The sequence below is a fragment of the Carassius carassius genome, chromosome 27, assembly GCF_963082965.1.
Source record: "Carassius carassius chromosome 27, fCarCar2.1, whole genome shotgun sequence".
NCBI classification, from domain to species: Eukaryota; Metazoa; Chordata; class Actinopteri; order Cypriniformes; family Cyprinidae; genus Carassius; species Carassius carassius.
The window spans coordinates 20,175,796-20,197,036 of record NC_081781.1 but is presented as its reverse complement, the minus strand read 5'-3'; positions in this window follow the sequence as shown (position 1 = coordinate 20,197,036).

The window sequence follows — 21,241 nt, the reverse complement described above, 5'->3', positions numbered from 1 at the left end:
TAACAAGACGATTACTGAAATGATCTCAGCAGGTCCTTTAATGACAGCAATGAAATGCAGTGGAAAGGTTAATTAAGTTAATTTTCATGGCAAAGAAGGACTATGCAATTCATCTGATCACTCTTCATAACATTCTGGAGTATAATATGCAAAATACTATTATAAAAACTTAAGCAGCAACTTTTCCAATTTCCAATATTTATGTAATTCTCAAAACTTTTGGCCACGACTGTATATATATATATATATATATATATATATATATATATATGTATATATGTATATATGTATATATATGTATATATTTATATTTTAAAAACATAGCTTCTTTTTTTTTTCTTTTTCACTTTTTATTCATCAAAGTATCCTAAAAAAGTATCACATGTTCTGAAAAAATATTAAGCAGCAGAACTGTTTCCAACTTTGATAATGAATCATCATATTAGAATGATTTCTAAAAGATCATGTGATAATGATCCTAAAAATTCAGCTTTGCATTACAGAAATAAATGATAATTTAAAGTATAATAAATTTAAAAACAATTATTTTAAATTGTAATAATATTTACATTTACATTTAATCGTTTAGCTGACGCTTTTATCCAAAGCGACTTACAATTGCTATATATGTCAGAGGTCGCACGCCTCTGGAGCGACTAGGGGTTAAGTGTCTTGCTCAGGGACACATTGGTGTCTCACAGTGGATTCGAACCTGGGTCTCTCACACCAAAGGCATGTGTCTTATCCACTGCGCCAACTCCACCCCACCCCACCCCATTCCATTCCATTATATTATATATTACATTATATTATATATATTATATATTATATTAATATATTACAATATTACATTTTTTTCAGTATTTTTGATCAAATAAATGTAGGCTTGATGAGTAGAAGAAACTTCTTTCAAAAACATTAAAAATAGTAATGTTTCCAAACTTTTGGTCTGTACTATATATATATATATATATATATATATATATATATATATATATATATATATATATTATACACACACACACAGGCCACTTTATTTGGTGCACCTTGCTAGTATTGGTTTGGACCCCCTTTTGCCTTCAGAACTGTCTTAATTCTTCATGGCATAGATTCAACAAGTTGTTGGAAACATTTCTCAGAGATTTTGGTTCATATTGACTTGATTGCATCACACAGTTGCTGCAGATTTGTCAGCTGCACATCCATGATGTGAATCTTCCATTCCACCACATCCCAAAGCTACTCTATTGGATTGAGATCTGGTGACTGGAGGCCATTTGAGTAAAGTGAACTCATTGTCATGTTCAAGAAACCAGCTGAGCTTTGAGCTTTGTGAAATGGTGCATTATCCTGCTGGAATTAGCCATCAGAAAATTGGTACTCTGTAGTCATAAAAGGATGGACATGGTTAACAACAATACTCAGGTAGGCTGTAGCATTTAAATTATGCTCAGTTGGTACTGAGGGACCCAAAGTGTGCCAAGAAAAATATCCCCCACACCATTACACCACCACCACCAGCCTGAACCCACACAGTTGTCCATACAACTGCCGCTCACTGGTATATTTTCTCTTTTTCGGACCATTCTCTGAAAAAGATGGTTGTGAAATCGTGAAAATCCCAGTAGATCAGCAGTTTCTGAAATACTCAGACCAGCCCGTCTGGCAGCAACAACCATGCCACGTTCACAAAGTCACTGAGAACCCCTTTCTTCCCCATTCTGAAGCTCAGTTTGAACTTCACCAAGTCGTCTTCACCTCATCTAGATGCCTAAATGAAAGTTGCTGCCATGTGATTGGCTGATTAGCAATCTGTGTTACCAAGCAATTTAACAGGTGTACCTAATAAAGTGGCCGTTGAGTGTGTGTGTGTGTATATATAAGTTTTTATTTTTATTTTTTGTTACACTCTCAATCAGAAATAGACTTACATAGTGAACTGTATTTCTTGCATTGTGTCCAAACAATGATTTCCAGTAGTATCTTGAAAGCATGTCTTCAGGGATTGCTATTAACCTCATTGTTACTTCACAGTTAGAAGATAAGGACTTAAAGACTGGATGTTTTGTTTTGGATGGCGTCACTGAGGTCTATCATTTGGCTAGCATCTCTTCTGATTGGCTGCACTTCACAGAGCTGCAGTTGGAATATCACTCATTATTAAAAACAGTTTCATTTCATCCATGCATATGCTTTTTTCTGGAGCAGGGACAGTGGAAATTTCTCTCTTTTCTCTCTCTCTCTGTCTGTGGCGAGAGATGAATGTGTAGTGTGACTGTAATTGAAATGTAGTCCAAAATTATTTTCATACTACGAGCACTCCGCTTTGGAAATTAGCATATTTTTAATTAAATGCCTTGAAATTTTGGAATAATCCAAACGAACTTGTCACTTCCAACAATTTGGCATTAATTAATTAATGTTTGCCCTTGACTTGTCAGCACAGACTTACATGTTTATTCATTATTTTGAGACTTGTATTTTTTTCCATAACCCCTCGAGGATAAGACTTCTTGGGTGAAACAGCGTGAGAGTGGGAGACTGTGAGATGAATTACTGAATGCAAATTTGATAGTATAAGCTACTTCCAGGAAGTGTGTGATTTAACGACACTATCGCGAGCAAGCATTAAATTGTCCTGCTTTTCCTCGGCCAATCATCATGCTGTGGATTGGTTGCCATGGCAGCCTTCTGACTGGCTGGTCTGCAGATTGCTGACTGAGCGGAGTGAACGATGTGATATGCTTCTCCAACGTTTCATTCTGACTGAAATGTGTATGTGAGTGTGTGTGTGTCTGCGTGTCATAAAAACTAGTAGTTGATCCAAATCCTACAAGTGAGGACTATTAAAAAAATCTAAATGATCACAGTATAGTGAATCTTATAATGTGACACAATTTTTTTTGACCAATCAATTTAGGAAAAAAAAAAAAAAAACTTTACTAATGTAATTGGGAAACCATCATTTAAAAAAATATTTCTCACTATATGGATACTCCACCCCAAAATATATTTTTTAGCATTAATCACTTTACCCCCATGCCGTTCCAAACCCATAAAAGCTTTGTTCATCTCTGGAACACCTGGGATGCTTGTGAGTGTCCCATTGGCTGCCAAGTAAAATACACTGTCATGGTCCAGAAAAGTATGAAATAAGTCATCAGAATAGTCCATCTGCCATCAGTAGTTGAACCGTAACATTTTGAAGCAATGAGAATACTTTTTGTACACAAAGAAAACTAAAATAACGACTTTATTCAACAATTTGTCTCCTCTGTGTCTCTCCACATCACCGTAGTGCCATTTTGGAGAATATGAGTTAATTCAAATCAAATACATGTGTAAATACATGTAAATGTATCCCTGGTAAATATGAACAAAGGCAGCTGTGAAAATAAATTTACAGTGTTTATACTTTTGATATTTTATTCAAAAAATTCTCAAAATTCTAATGTATCATTAAAGTAAAACAAATGAAAGTGGGGAGAAAATCTCATTATGAAATAATTGTTTTTCTCCAACACATGTTGGCCACAATTATTGGAACCCCTAGAAATTATTTTGAGTAAAATATCCCTGAAGTATATTACCATTGATATTTAACATCTTTTAGCACACCAGGGTGACTAGGAGCATGAAATTGTCCAGCCATGGATTCCTGTTCCACAGGATTATAAATATGAGGAACACAAAGTCCAAATACCCCTTAATCATCCATCACAAGGAGTAAAACCAAAGAATATAGTTCTGATGTGCAGAACAAGACTGTTGAGCTTCACAAAATAGAAAGTGGCTTTAAGAAAAGAGCTCAAGCTTTGAAAATTCCCATTTCCACCATCAGGGCAATAATTAAGGGGGTCCAATGAACTAAAGATATTACAAATCTGCATGGAAGAGGACATGTGTCTATATCGTCCTAATGCACAGTGAGGATGAAGGTTTGAGTGGCCAAAGACTCTCCAAGGATCACAGCTGGAGAATTGCAGATTTTAGTCGAGACTTGGGGTCAGAAAGCCTAAAATAATGTAATAATCAAAGAGCCCCTTCATCACCACATGTTGTTTGGGAGGGTTTCAAGAAAAATTATCCTAGCTCATCCAAAAACAAACTCCAGCATATTCAGTTGTCAGACACGACTGGAACTTTAAACTGAACTGGCCTCTATGGTCAGACAAAACTAAAAAAAGAGATTTTGAGCAGCAAACCCACCAGATGTGTTTAGTACAAACAGGGATAAAAAGGAACCCCATGTTGTAGGCCTGTTTTACTGCCAGAGGTTCTGGACATCGTATTCAGATACATGGCATAATGTATTCAATCAGATATCAAAAGATAAAAAATCTAAAACTGACTTCCTCTGTTAGAAATCATATAATGGGCCGTGGTTGGATCTTCCATCAGGACAATAATCCAAAACAAATATTAAAATCAACACAAAAATGATTCACTGAGCACAAAATGAAGCTTCTGCAATGGCCGTCCCAATCCTCTGACCTGAACCCTGTAGAGTTGAGTGGAGTGAACTGAATCTGGCGAGATTTCTGCATGAAGGAATAGACTCTGATCTTATATCATGTGTTCTCCAAACTCTTCAGGCATTATAGGAGAAAACTCAGAGCTGTTATCTTGGGTAAAGGATGTTGCAATAATTGTGGCCAACATGAACAAGAGAAAACATTTATTTCACAATGAGATTACCCCCCCCCCCCCCCCCACCCACCCATCCACCCACTTTCAATTGTTTGACTTTAACGAAAGTTTGGAATGTTGTGAATTTTTACAATGAAAGATCAAAAGGAAAAAACAATGCAGATTTATTTTCATAGCTGTCTTTGCTCAAAGTTATCCAATGGTGCCAATAATAGTGGAGGACACTGTGTATATGTATATTCTCTTTGTGATCTGTAGTCTGCAGTGTTATACAAATATGTCATTTGGCTTTCCTGCTTTAAATTGTTTCCCAAATTGATGTCAAAAGGAATTGTCTGACTTTAGACACCCTGCCTGAGAGGAATACTCAGTGGTGCTCTGCATTAAGAGAGCGATAGGAAGTGTGTGAGAGAGAGACATGGAGGAGAGAAGATACGAGAGGTTAGAAGGGGTCAAATCGTATCATGAGTTCCAAATGAAACCATGGCTTGAGAATAACTGTAATTACTCAGTATTATTTAATTAATTATGGGTAGTAAGTAAAAGTGTGGCCAAACAGCAAATGAATTGTGACACCCCTGTTGTGATGTCTTTCCATGAGTGAGGATGTTAATTTCCTCATCAGGTTAAAGATGAGATGTAATTGTGTTTGGCCTCGATCAAGCACTGGGCTCTTATTAAATAACCCTCACATAAGGTGGATGTCCTTGTGATTGTTATCTCAGAGAGAACACGGCCGCCTGAATGGACGTGAGATGGAGCCATTTGGCCTGCACTGCTATCCATTCTACCTTGCTTTTTCTATTCATTATATCAGCTGTTCATATGGTCACTTGGTTTGCTCAGTCATTTATGAATTCATTTACCAACCATTTACTTGTGTTCTTAGTGTTCTTTGTTGAGAATCTATTTTCCTCTTAATGTAGAATAGGGTTAGGTTTCAATGCTCAACTAGTCATCCAACAGCTAACTAATTGTGCATTGAAATGATCTAATTTGTATTTATTTATTGATTGATTTAGTTTTGATATTCCAACAGTAGTTAAATGTTGTGTTTTTTCCATTCATACAGTCAAACCATGGAACAACCATATACACACACAAATATTCACAAAAAAGTAAGACTAGAGGTAGTTAAACGTGTAGTGGCATTCCAAAATCTAAGATGGTGGAGGAGGTCATTACTGCTTTTCATGCTCATTCATGGCTTGACATTTTAAAAATAATTTTGCGGCCCATGGTTCATGCTAGACACTGACTGGTCGATTTGGATATTTAGCTTTGTTCATCCCTGCTACAGAAACAAAGGACGGCAGAAAAAGGTGTTAATGTTGCACTCCTTTTGTTTCTCCTTGAGTTAATCCACAATGCTGTCTTAGTACGTCTTCAATCATAATCAGACACATCTATCATGTAATGTCCTCTATGTTCGGTCCCACCCACCTGACCGTAAATATCCTTCAACAACGCTGTCCGTGGTGCTGAAACCCATTGAGCTCATGTATTTATTCACTTATTCCCTTTCTGCCATGCATATAAGCAATATTCTTCCTGAAATGTATGAGTACAACAATGATAGTAATTATAAAATGATCCTTTATTTCACCTTTTAAATTTTTAATGTGATCTTCTGATTAAATAAAAACACAGAAGGCAGATACAGTATTACAGCAAATTTGTGGTATTGGAAATTACACTTACATTTATCCAAAGCAACTTACAGTGCATTCAGGCTAATATATATATATATATATATATATATATATATATATATATATATATATATATATATATATATATATATATATATATATATATATATATATAACCAGTGTGTGTGTTCCCTAGGGATGTTTTTAATGTACTGCTTTACTGTGCGTCAGTCAGTCTAGGCAATCTCCTCATTTTAGCACCTCCTTAGGATGAATGTCTTTTTTTGTGTGTGTGTGTGGGTGGGAATTTTCTCATTTGTAAGTCAGTTTAGCTTAAATGTATTTATGTTATTATAAAAGGGGTCCCAGACATACAGTAAGTGATGGACCTTTTCAATGAAGATATTTAAAGGAATAGTTCACCCAAAAGTAAATAATTTACTTAAAATGCACTCATCCGGTGGTAATCCAAGATATAGTTGTGTTTGTTTGTTTATTTATTAGAAAGAATTTTGAGAAATTTAGCAAGATGCCACTTGTACACCAATGGATCCATTGCAGTGAATTAGTGCCATCACAATGAGAGTCCAAACAGCTGATAAAAACATCATAATATTCCATAAATAATCCACAAACTCTGTCTATAATAATCTAATTAATCATTGCTTTCATTGCTAATTGATAAAAAAAAAAGTATTTCTACAGTGAAAATGTCATTTTGTCTCAATCAGAAGAGAAATATGCACAGATCAAGCATTGTTTACAAGCTAAAACAGTTTAAAACTGTTATTCTAATGTGAGAAGACTACTGGGGAGGACTTTTTTTTTCACTAGATGAATCTTTATTATGGATTATGGACTCTTTAAGGTTAAAACATCAAAACAATGGATTTGATTAATTGATGGACTGTTTTTATCAGATGTTTGGACCCATTATGATGGCACCCATTCACTGCAGAGGGTCCATTGGTGAGCAAGGGATTTAATGCTAAATTTCTCTAAAATCTGTTTTGATGAAGAAACAAAGCCATCCATATTTTGGATGGCCTGAGGGTGAGTAAATATTCAGCAAATTTTTGGGCGAGGTATTTCTTGAAAACATGTTAGCAAATTTTGTTACCATTTCAAGGAAAGCCATGTCTTGCATAATTTAAAGCATGATTTTAAGCTTTCAAATCGGCCTTAAAACATGAATGTTAAGTAGTTTTAAACACTAATTTAGCTTCTGTTTTTACTCTAGTCATCTTTTTTTGGCTCAAATACCATTAAACGAGCCGTTAGTGATGATGTATTTGAGACTGTATGTGTCCTATCATCATTTGAGAAATGCATGCTCTGTATAATACATTTTTGTATCCAATTCATCCAGTGAATTTTTATGTGCCTCAGGTGCATCATCTGTGTATCTGTAAAAGTGGCAGTCAGTTTATCTTGTTAGCAAGTCATAAACAGTACTTCATTTAGTGTAATCCAAAACCAAGCGAGAATCAATTTAGAGAGCCATGATAAAAGAAAAAATGCTTCTGTCAAACAAATGTTTGGGTTAACCCAGTAAATCACCCTGATGTTAGCACTACAGTAAAACAAAAGCATAAATAGGCCTTTATAGTGGCTGACATCTGTGTCGAAGTGCTGCATTCACGCTTTTAGTTTTTGCTTATACTTTCCAAATATAGCTGGTCTAATTAACAGTGTCTGAGAAGAGAGTGAAAAAAAGAAAGCTGCTCTCTTCTTGGCCAGCCTGTACCCTGTTATCTGAGAGCTGTCATTAGGGAAGGCTTTGTTTTGCTACTGTTCATTAGCATTCCCGCTGTGGCCTCTTTACCTCCGCTACGCTGTTAGGGAGTGTCGCGAGGAAAAGCACAGCCTACGATGTAATTAGCATTAGCATGTTTGTGCACTGACTAAGTGTGATGACAGCTAGGTTTAATGTGTCTCAGGGAAAGATGTTTACTTAGCAGAACTTTTAAATGCAGGGTGCGAGCAGATCTCTGGCAGGAGGTACATACGCTGCATTTAATTGGGATAGATTTGGGATTCTACGCTAACCCGGCCCTCGATCCACAGTGTCACTTTGAGCTCAGTTTTGTATAGGGACTTGATTTTAATGCTCGCAAATTAAAGTAGGTGGTCATTTAGAACAGCGGTCCCCAACCTTTTTAGTGCCAAGGACCGGTTTAATATCAGACAATATTTTCACGGACCGGGCTTTAAGGTGTGATGGAAAAATACAAAAAAATAAAATGATACAATTGGCATAAAAACTGTGGTATATTGTAAATATAGTAATAACATGAATCCACTGTGTATTCGTATGCAACTTTATTAGCAGCGTCCTCATAACATCACGTTAACAACATAACATGAATAACATCCTCTCTGCCCCTAACGCTCACTGACTCTGGTCGCTATGGTGACGTTTAAACATGCCTTAAAAATATAAGAGACTGCAAAAATCCACCGCTCCCGGCTCTACTGGTCCAATCAGTGCAGGGCTGTGCCACAGTGTTGTTTTGTGTCGAAAATGTAAAAAATATATATAATGAGCGAATACATCATGAATCCATTTTCCAAACCGTTTTTTTGTCTTTTCCTTAATCACTACGGTACCCATTATAATAAGTGTTTATATTAGGACTATTTTAGTCTGGTTGGGGTCGGCAACGCTGCAGAGTAGCACAGTACCTGCGTGACTCGCCATAGATTTAAACAGAGAGAAGTAGCTCCGGCTACAATGTTCTTCCACCAGATGCAAGCGCCAAAAGTTACCGACTGCAGCTTTAATGTAAGTTATTTATTCTTTCTTGTGTGGCCCGGTACCAAATGACGCATGGACCGGTACCGGTCCGCAGCCCGGGGGTTGGGGACCGCTGATTTAGAAGACACTTTTTAAATGACAATTACTATGGGGTTTGATTTGAAAAATTTCTCCTTGCAGTTTTTGATAGAGCCAGATTTTTTACTTTTGGCATTACATCTGGTCTACTTTGCAGTGTATTCATGTCAAAAACATCCTTTTGAATTGAAGGTTAAGGTAAAGTTTTTCTACTATAATTTGATGTGTTTTTATTTGATGTATTTGATGGTTAATTTTGTAATAGTACAAACTTTTCCATAAATATATTTTTGCAGCAATATTGAGTTACATGTAGCACGTTACGTATTGAATTTAAAGGGATAGTTTACCCAAAAATAAAAATTATTTCATTAATCACTCACCTTGATGTCGTTCCAAACCCGTAAGACCTTTGTTCATCTTTGATGAAGTCCAAGAGCTTTCTAACCCTGCATAGACAGCAGAGCATCTGACACTTTCAAGGCCCAGAAGGGTAGTAAGGACATGATTAAAATAGCCCATGTGACATCGGGGGTTTCTGAATTAACTAAAGTAATCCGTTGATATGGTTAAATTTATGACCATTGAGATTATTTTCAATAGCATTTGTATAATGTTGTTGATGCATTTACTTAATTTCAAATGATAACAATCGATTCTGTGCTGTATTACTTCAACTTTTAATATTTAAAAATGTTACAAAGGGTTAAATAAGCCTACAGTTGTAAACCTTAAAATTAATAAATAACATCTGTAATTGGTTAACCATTACTTATCATGAAACATATATTTTGTTGTTTCGTGGGACACAAAATACATTTTCTCAATATGCTTTGACTAAAAAAACTAGCAATACACAAAAATAATAATAATAATTAAAAATAAAATGATTATAAAAGTTATCATTTTTCACCTCTCTCACAGGTTACTTTAAATAAATGATGATTAGTTTGCCAATACAATTACCGGCCTAATACCACTACCAGTTCTAACTCCTCACCAGGAGTTTTACATGAACTGGGACACAGCACAGCTCTCGGGATTAACACAACACCGTTTTTAAGCAGCAGTCGTACACACACGATCTACACCAAGGAAGCAGGAGAGTGAGCTCGACGAACAGACAATCCTCACTGCTTATATCCACACGTTGAGATGCTTCAACTGCGCCCACTTAGCAGCTGCACCTGTTGCTCTAATGAGCATGGAGCGAAAAAGAGAGAGAGACAAGAAAATACACACCACTCACAGGTTAACAATTGTGACACAACAATTACGTTCTAACACGTAACACAATCTTCATCTCCATCCCTTAGTAGCGACCACAAATGTCAATCATATAATGGTCAATGAATGGATTGTGGTTGGTCTAGGTTTGAACCTTTTTTTTTTTTCATCAGAGCTTTAACCGCACCATGTGCCAAATTTAAGGCACTTTGTAGTGCACAGCACCCTGAAGCAATGAATGTAGTCAAAATTCACTTTGAAAGCATGGGTGTGTAGTTTACCCCTGCATTGGGCTGTTGGCTGTGTTGGAAAAGTAATCCTAAGCCATCATGCACCTGCGAGACGCCATAGGCATTTTTTCGTACACGTGTCCTCAACTAAAGGAAATGCCAGCCTGTTGGGCATAATGTGTTCTCTGAATATGAGACATATTGAAAGTAGAGAGTGTGAACGTGGCCCATCTGTCATTACATGGACATCATGTGTTATGTGATTGGCTACATCTTGAGGCTGTCTTTACAGTGTCTCTCTGCTGGCACCTTGTAGGGCAATTTTCCATATTTCAATGCATTTTCTCTGAAGTTCTCACTCTCACCCAAGGAACGAATCTCTGCTTCACACTTCTCTGATTCCTCAAGCTTTCCATCCTCCTTTTCTCTTCCTCTTTCTGTCCTTCTTCTTCCTTTACTTTTCTTCTTCAATATCTCCAGTTTATTCAGACTGCATCAAGCAGCCTGATTGGGTTCAATAACAATGATGATAAAAAAAAAGATATAATAGTGCCTAAAAAACAAACAAAAAAAAAAAACAAATGAGCCACAGTTCCTAAGAAGTGTATTCTTTGTATTTTTGTTGGGTTCACATACTTTAGAAAAACTTTTCAATACCATTTTTTATGAACATGTAGAAGGGAGTTAATGCAGACAAATATAATAATTATTATTTTTTTTTTTTTCAAATGAGTACATGTAAACGTTTTAGTCTGTGCTTTTGATTTTGTAATTTTATTATTTTTAATTTAGTGATTTTACTTCTGTTCTAAACAGAACAGCTACTGTGTAGGATGTGCAATACATTTTTTAATAATCAATTATAATTCATTCTTTTGTATTAAAAGTATTAATTTTTAATAATGTTTGGATTGTTGTTGATTAATCAGTTAATCAAAGAAATAATCAACATATTTATCAGTTATCTAAGTAATCATTAGATGCAGCATGTTGGTCGCACCACCTGACTTGGTTTCTTTCTTTCTTTTTTTATATTTAAATATTATTAATCACATTTTGTTCAATATATATATATATTTATTTATTTATTTCTAAGGAGTTATATTAAAAGCTTTGATTTTCTTTTTGTTTTGTTTGTTTGTTTGTTGTATCACATGACTTGGCTTGGTATGTCAAATATTAAAGCAGTGAAGCAGTTTATTAATATTTTTACCAAGAAATAAAACCATTCTATACCGAACTACATCACCCTGAAATTTTTGACTTCATGCTCCCAAATTAATATAAAATTAATTTTAAGTCAGTAATAAAAATATTTTCATTGTATAATCAGTGTATACAAGCCATTATATGTATGAATAGATTAAACAAATGAGTGTGATGTCACGGATTGAAAATAATATCACAGTACAGAACTGTACTGGGAATGTGTGTGTGGGTACAATTGTCAATTGCAACCTGTAGCCAGATTTTGACTGAAATAAAGGTGCAAAAACGCCCTTTATAAACAGTGAGTAGTACTGACACAGATGCAAAGTTGGCACACATTCTGAGGGAACGAGAGCAAGAGAGAAACCTGGCAAGATGTGAACTACTGTTTAAATTGCCCAAGCTGTTGAATAGCTTGACCGGTTTGGGCTCTCCTCTGCTCTCCTGGGTACTTCATCTGTCTCTCTCTCTCTGTTCCACTCTCTCAAATGAGTGCACCCCCTCGGGGCAGCACAAGGCTCTAACAGGCCAAACCCCCACCTTTCCTTCAGTGTCTCTCTGTCACACACACACACTCATACCCTGCAGTTAGGTTATAGTAATGAATTGTTCACAGGTGCTGATGATGAGCCCCTGAGCATCACCGTGGAGACGGGATGTGCTGGGCATAGGCCAAGTGGAAGAGAACAGATGCACGCTTAGAGTCCCCAAACACCCCCTCCGCAAGTTCAGCCATTGCCTCTCTCTCTCTCTCTCTCTCTCTCTCTCTCTCTTTCTCCTTAAAATGCAGCCTTTAAAGGTTCCAATTACAACCAAAAATATTTTACCATCTGATGCATTTGGAGCAACTTTTTAAGGAATGGGAAGCTCCACAGGGTTTTCAGGAAGTCTTAAAACAATCATTATTTTTTACAAATTTGTTTAGTGGCATTAGTGGTTCCAAAATTATATGCTTCAGGCTGAATAAGAACTGAGAAACCTGAGTGGAAGACCCTATGGACTCATTTTTCCTGAGCTATGGTGACTTTAGTCCATACTTAATAATGCAGTGCTGGCTTCAACAAAGTCTCAAGATGTCAAGTACCCTATAGAGAGAAAGAGGTTCTTGATAAGAAGAGGCTGCTGTAAAGAACCATTGGAGAACACATGCTATCAGCCTGGTCTGATGATAGTCCTTACACCTGGATGGCCCTAATAGATTAAACACATGGTGCACAAATAGCTAAGAACGAATCTGTGTCCCATAACAGAAGATTAAAACCTACAGAGCAGAAAACCCAAATTTAAACTGAGCCAAGCTCAGTAACCAACATGTCGAATTATGCAATGCAAAAAACACTTTTATCGATATTTATGAAATATATGGTTATATTAAATTTATAAGAAACACTTTACTGTTGCTATGTCGACAAGCCATGGTGCTCTCATGCCACACACCATGTTCGCAAGTAGTGAAAAATACATTGTGGAGCAAAGAGTAAACAAACAACGTGCAGACAGACAAGACATAGCAGGTTACTTTAGGTGTGAAACAAATTCCAGCTTTCAAATGTAGTCTCTCTTCTATAGCCAATAGCTATATTAGTGCCAATGAAATCAGTGGATTTAATATCTGTGTGTGATTTGAAATTCTATGCTTATTACTTAAAGTAGGCATCAAATTGTTAGCTTAGCAATACTCCTGTGTGCTTTGTTTGAGGTGCTTCAATCAAAAAGTGCACAAAGCTTATGTAGAGCTTTATAAATCAGTGTTTTATGAGGTTCTATTTCAGTTAGGATGCTGCATTTGAAGACAGCTTTGTATGTAAGCAGTAGACAGCAAGCCAGCTCATTGTGTTTTGGAACAGAGCCATAGAGACAGATGAGGACTGGACAGACGATGTAGGGCTGCAGAATTCACAGCCTGTGTGTACGTGTGCTTGAGATTTCTTTACAGATGTTTGGAGGAGAGACGTGTGTTAGACCTGAGATGTTCTGGACCTGATCTATCTATCTATCTATCTATCTATCTATCTATCTATCTATCTATCTATCTATCTATCTATCCATCCATCCATCCATCCATCCATCCATCCATCCATCCATCCATCCATCCATCCATCCATCCATCCATCCATCCATCCATCCATCCATCCATCCATCCATCCATCCATCCATCTAGAAAGAAAGAACTGACACTTTATTCTACAAGGATGCATTAAATTGATCAAAAGTGAGAACAAAGAAATGTATATTGTTACAAAAGTTTTATATTTAAAATAAATGAATAATCATAAAAAAGATAACAGTTTTGACAATAAAAATACATAAGCAGCTGCTTTTAATATAAATACTATATATATATATATATATATATATAAGCATCGAATCAGCATATTAGAATGATTTCTTAAGGATCATGTGACTCTAAAGACTGGAGTAATTATTTTGATCAAATGAATGCAGCATAAGAGGATTCTTTTAAAACATTTGATTCGCAGTGTACAGTATATCCTATAAGTTTTCAAATGTAATTTGTAGGACAATTTGATTATATTGCGACTCCAGCTTTTAGTACTCTCAACTCCATTTAAACACATTTCAGTATATTTAAATTCATTCTGCAGAATCCACACCTTGGGTTGCCGTTGACTAATAGGGGTCTTTGCCATCCATATTCCTCGATTCCTCTCGCTCTTGCAATACCATTGTATATTCCATCACTCTTTCTTGCTTTTGCACTTATTCCTGCCTTTACTTTCCCCTCTTTCCCTTAAGGCTTATAGATTATGTTCTAACATGCCACTAAAGTATCCATTACTTATCTGCCATAAGGATGAATTAACACACCAGTGTGAGGCAGCTTCATATATAGATGTATGGGGACACAGTGGAACAGAAACACACTCGGCGACCCATTATTTGCAATAGGAGTTGAGCGATATCTGCTCAGTGTTCACAGTTTTCTTTTATTTTAAAGGCTGGAATGTTTTGGACCACTACACTCTACACCTCCACAGAGGTGCTCATGGTACCGCAAAGCCGACTTATGCATCCCAAAGGGGCTGTTCTCCAAACGGCGACATGTAAAACCCCCACCAATCTCAGCTTTCCCACAGCCGGGAGTCTATTCCACAAACCAGAGCTGCTTCAAATGAGATTATTTGACAGAGATTGGCCAGTGACCCCTTTAAAAGGCTATCCTACGGTGTGTGTGTACACATACGCTAAATTATTTACACCATGAAACAAGTGCGGTGCGCTCCATGAATAAATGAAGCCCGAAATGCCCTGCTCACCGGAGCACCCGTGGCTGTGGCTTCTAAACACACTTTAAATCAACAGATAAATATTTCACCAGTTAATCAAGGGTAGCGTTTAAATTAATTCAAGTTCTAATTTGATTCCATTTCATTTGAAGTAGCGAGCAGAGCGATATTAGTTTGATTTATTTTTACTCTCTTTTTTTTCTGGTTCAGATAGATATGTGCTTTGGCTACATGTGCATTATAAACACTGTCTGGCATTGGTAATTAGCTCTCAACAAATCACTGTAAATTGATTTTAATGCATCAGCAGTCAAGCCCTCCATTTACTACTCCTGTAAATATGGAATCCACATCTCTTTGACCTTAGAACAGCTTTAAATCCATAAGACCCATGCTGAACCCAATTGAACGCATGGGAATGTGCATTTTAGATTAGTCAGTCATGTAACTCTTGTTTTGATTAATTGAATGGAACTATACACTGCAGAAAATGGTTTTCCTAATTATATTCTGGTCTTATTTTCTAGGCAAAATATTTAACATATTTAAAACTAAATCATTAAGGCGAAATAGTGTAGGATAATTAAACTTTAGAGAATATATGTTGGCTTTTTAATCTCTTTAACACTCATTCCTGGCGAATTTAGAGTTTTGCTTACCAACAATAAAAGTTATGGAATAAGAAAAATTTTATGAATAAAAGATGTATTGTCTGAAAACTGGACTTAGTATCTTGTAGTTTGTCAATTGTAAATCAAATTAAAATAAGTGGTAAAACTTTACCAATAAGTCAATTTACAAAAGAAATATTCATCGTTACCTTATTTTAGCTCAGTTTCATGAAAAAATATGAATATTGTATAGTAGGCATCACATTCAATTTGGGATATTAATAATGTATTAGTAAATAAAACTAAGACTAATAAATGGATTAGAAGTTATGTTCTTTGTTCATGTTTAACTTGTTAGTAACTAATGTTTCCTAATGGAATATTACTGTAAAATGTTACTCTGCAATAATGTAAGTGTTTCTTGTTTTAATAATATTCTGACATTTTCATTGGAAAAAGACAAAATGCAGTACTTATTATTCTACATTGAAGCTTAAACATTTTATATACCATGGCATTATACACAATTAATCACAGTGGAACAAAATAAAGGGTTTCAATTGGTTCTGCACATTTTTACTCATTAGTCTGAACAAAAGAGACCTGCAGGTCACAGCCACAGACATGCCTGACTCATATCTAGTTTCTAAGCTTTTCAAAACTCTGTGAACTGCTGCTCTGTATTTTTCTGCTGTGCTAATGGCTCAGATCAAATAGGAAAGTATCAGACATTCAGAGCAAGAGGGAGAGAGAGTAAGAGCGTAAGCTGATAGATTTGTATTCCTAGGTTTGACTGCTCTCTGTAAGAGTCACAAATTTAAAGATCAATAGTGGACATGTAGTCCTCAGATGAAAAAAAAGCATATTGCCTGCCTTCTTAACCTGAAAATAAGATTTTTTGTGTTTTATAAGCTATACGTTTAGAAAAAAAAAAAATCTTGTACATTGCATATTCTTTCATTTTCTCTCTTGCTCAGGCACATCAAATATACACAATGTATATATAAAATATTATATTATTACAACATATGAAACTTAAAATGTATGTAAATTTAAACACACACACACACACACACGTGGGATTAATTTAAGTTTTAAAATGCTTATTATGTTTAATATAATATAATATAATATAATATAATATTACAATCTTGCACAATTTTAATTTTTTTTTTTTTTTTATCTCCATTTCCTTAGAACACATAGCCCTTCAACTCTCAGCCCAGCTGTTTTTGTAGCATAGTTTGGCGCATAATTTCCTCTCTGCACCAAACATCTCTTTATCTGTCTAAAGTTACAGCAGGCACATCTGTTCAATCCTTGCTTGCAAGCTCTGGTAGATCCAGTCTGGCAAGCAGGCTTACATCTCTCTTCTTTCCATCACACTCTTCCTCCCTCTGTCTCTCGCAGAAACACAGACACACATACACTCAAACACGCCGCGGTCATGAGGGCACCCTCTCTACGCTGGCATGGCTCAGCTCAATTAGCCTGCAGGGAAAAAAGAGGGAGAGAGAGCTTCCTCGTCTGCCAAATCTCCCTCACACTTCCGCAGGATCTCTGGAGTCCTCCGTGGGTTGTCTTTGTGCGCCGTCTGCCCAGCCGCTTTGTTTGTAAATAAGCCGTCTGGAAAATTAGCTGGGGCAGCCAGTCACTCTCAGTTAGACGTCTCATCAGGCCTGTAACCACCACACAATAGTGGAGAGGTTTTTATAAGAAAAAGAGAAGGGCAGGGGATGAAAATTTTAGACAAGGGTACTACAATTGATGCTCAAATGAGTAATGATTGTCATGCAAGCGATAAGATCAAGATAGATTCATGCAAAATACTGTACTGTATTAAAAGTCCTTCACATCTTGTTAAACTACCTCTAGCAGTCCTTCTAGTCATCACACATTCTGGTTTATTTTATTTTGAGTTGTTTAGGAAGCTGAATATTTAAGTTTAATTGCACTTAAAGTATAGGTCAGGATGTGGTGATAACACTGACAAGCAGTATTTTATAGTGAGAATTTTTACAAAGTAAGAAGATATTTAAGTTATTTGATTTGTTCTTGATGCATTCTGGGAAATTGAAGTGAAATGTATAATTTTTGCAACACTACTGGCAATTTCTTTATTTTATTATTTTTTTTAGCAGAATGACAGGGCAAAACATTAACATTGACCAATCGAGTGACTTTATGGCAGGACTATTTGTTTTGTCTGGCCAGTGGTTGGAAGAGGAAGAGTCTGAAACATGTTTGGAATCAATAATAATACGTGTTTGCGGTTCCATTTCATGTCACTGTAGTGCATTGGTCTCAAACTCAATTCCTGGAGGGCCACACCTCTGCACATTTTTGCTCCAACCCTAATCAAACACACCTGATCCAGCTAATCAAGGTCTTCAGGATTACTAGAAACTTCCAAGCAGGTGTGATTTGGAGCTGGTTGGAGCTAAACTCTGCAGAGCTGTGGCCCTCCAGGAATTGAGTTTGAGACTACTGCTTTAGTGTATTCATTATGTTTATGTATTTTATAATAATGAATTTTGGCAGATGCATTTATCCAAAGTAGATTTAAAGCATTCTCAGGGAATCAAATTTATGGCCTTATTGTTGTCCATGTTGTTCACGTTGAAAAATAAATACTACCTCACATTGCGTCAATCACGTTTACTCACTGCCTCTGAAACTCAATAATGTCATAACAAAAATTTGGATCAGGTTCGATTTTCCGCATTTTTCGCATCTGAAGCAAGCATTTTAAGCATTTTAAGAGAAAATTCAGAGCCACCATACAAGCGAACGCCAAAATCCAGAATGGGGATTGTCAAGTTCATCCAATTCATCTCACAGCACAAAGCACTGTAAAGATCCTTGCACACTAAATTCACAGAAACTGGTAGTCTTCTTTGTAATATGTGGCTCTAGTATCGCTAGCAAAGCATCAAACTGAGCCACAAACATTCAAAAGTAAACTTTAAATTGCCCGGGAAAATCCCGCTAATCAAGGTGTGGAGGGGGAACTCTCCTTCCTGTCTATATTTCAGGATTGGATGGACCCAATATTTCTTTTCTTTTTTCTCTTTTTAAGAAGTGAGAGAACAACAAAATCATCTTCACTGTTTAAAGACTCCATTTAATATAGTTATGGGAATTTTTTCACAACCTATTAATTAATAAACATTGGACTCAGTGTGCAAGGTTTCTGCGCATAACACATTTTTAGGATGATGAATATGAAATAACTAATATGAAAATTTCAGAGTCAAGGTCTCTGCTCAGTCTTCAAGCAGCGAGGATGATTTTGTTGTCTTCTAGCTTCTTAAAAAGAGAAAAAGAGAGGAAATATTGGGTCCATCTAATCTTAAAATATTGAGAGTATGGACCACCTCGAGCACCGGGATTATCCCGGGTGATTCAAAGTTTGCTTCAGGATGTCACATAATGTCAGTGGCTCAGTTTGATGCTTTGCTAGTGATACTAGAGCCACATATTACAAAGACCACCAGTTTCTGTGTACTCAGTGTGCAAGGATCTTTACAGTACTTTGTGCCACGAGACGAAGTGGATGGATTTGACCTTCAAAACACCTCTCAAAATGCTTGCTACGGATGTGAAAAAAAAAAAAAAAAAAATCGAATCAATCAGAATTTTTTTTATGATGGACAAATATTTTGGAGGAAGTGTGTAAAACTTGATTGACAACTCGAGGCCGAATTTATTTTTTAACTTGTGCAAACAGACTCAATGAATGTGCAATGACCTTCAGCGTGCACCTTTAGTGCTTGTTTTAGAGAATGCATCAGATTTTTGCTGTGTTAAATCTGTTGATTATTAAGACAAATGATTAGGAAATCATGTTTTAGTTTGTGCCAATAGCCTTGTGGGCAGCGCATTGACATATAACCCCATTGCGCTATGGGTGTCCCGAGTTAGAATCCTGGCTTGAGAACCTTTCCCGAACCCTTCCGCCCCGCCCACCCATTTTGTTTCCTGTTATCTCTACACTGTCCTGTCATAATAAAGGCAAAGAAAGAAAAAATATTTTAAGAAAGATGAATGAGAATTGGCAGAATAAAAAAGCATTACATGCGAAGAAAAAAATGGCAATCGCAAAGGCCAAGAACAGAGAGCAAGACATGTGGCAGCCTGTCTTACTTGATGTGTGGGGTTGAGCTGTTTTCAGAGGGCCTGTGGGAAGAGGCGGCTGTCTTGTGGCGGTGGGCCAGTAAGCCTGAGGAACGGGAGCCAGAGGAAGCAATGTCTGCAGAGCTCATAAATTACAGCCCTGCCTGCCTGGCTTTACTTTAATGGATCCACAACTCTGTGCTTCTTACTGAGATGCTTCTCACTTGCTTTCGTGCTGTGCATTCCTTCAAGGACAAGGGTAGGACGGATTGATTGCGGGCGGGCAGACGACAGTTTAGTTGTTTCCCTATGGGATCATCTTCATATACTATATTCAATAACGTGTTCATTCATTCATAGGCTGTAATGATTTTGACCGCCATTAAATAACAGTCATTTTTTAAAGGTGAAGTGTAATTTTTACAATGTTAAAGGAACAGTTTACCCATATGTGAAATGTGGCCATCATTTCCTTGTGCGGAACACAATAAAAGATGTTTAGGGGAATATTCAGGCTGCTCTTTTCCGTACAATGTAAATGAATATGAACAGAAGCACAAAACAAATAAACATGAGGATTATTGTACAGTAGTTCTAGTCCAAATTTGAACATGCATTTATTCATCTCACGTCCTCAAAAACAGATTCAGTATTCCTATAAATAAATAAAAACAGTAAAATGCAAATTCAGAATACGTAAACCTGCAATAATAAAATTTGGTAAAAGTTTTTATCATGCTGCTGACATTTGATAGTCCAATTCAATCATACGAATAAGCAATAATGACTTCAGTTAAACATCCCGTGTGATTTCATTGCTGAAATAGGTTGTTCTTGTTTAAAAAAAAAAAAAAAAAAAGTTACACATTACTTTCCATAAAAATAATGTGGCCACAGGAAAATGATACACAGGATCAAATTGTTCACCCCAAAATAAAGATAATATAACAACTTGTCATCTCTTCTTGTGTGCAATAATAAACAAAAATGTCAAAATAAAACACCAGCAACAATAATACGGTAGTGGCAATCTATAAAGAAAACATAACATCTTAAAACTGCACAGACATTTAGACTACAATAACACTCACTAAATACACCTGAAATGACATAGTGCATATATTACTCACTTTTCCTTGTGTTTCTGATATTACACAGTGATATAACACTTCTTCCACGTGAACAGGCCTCGTCTATACATGTGGTGTGGTAGCTCAGCCACCCTCACACATCCACGCAATCCTGCGTTAACACCCAACTCCCTGTGAATATAAATCGACATTCGAGGCAATCTTCCAGTCGACAGCAATTATACACTTTTATAAAAGCGTTATACAAAGATATCCATACCTGGATGCTATTTAAATTACACACTAACAGCAATCGCGGACACGCACAGCATAACTCTGTGACTTCCTCATTGCGCGCATGCTCACACGCTCATCCAGATGCGCAATGACGT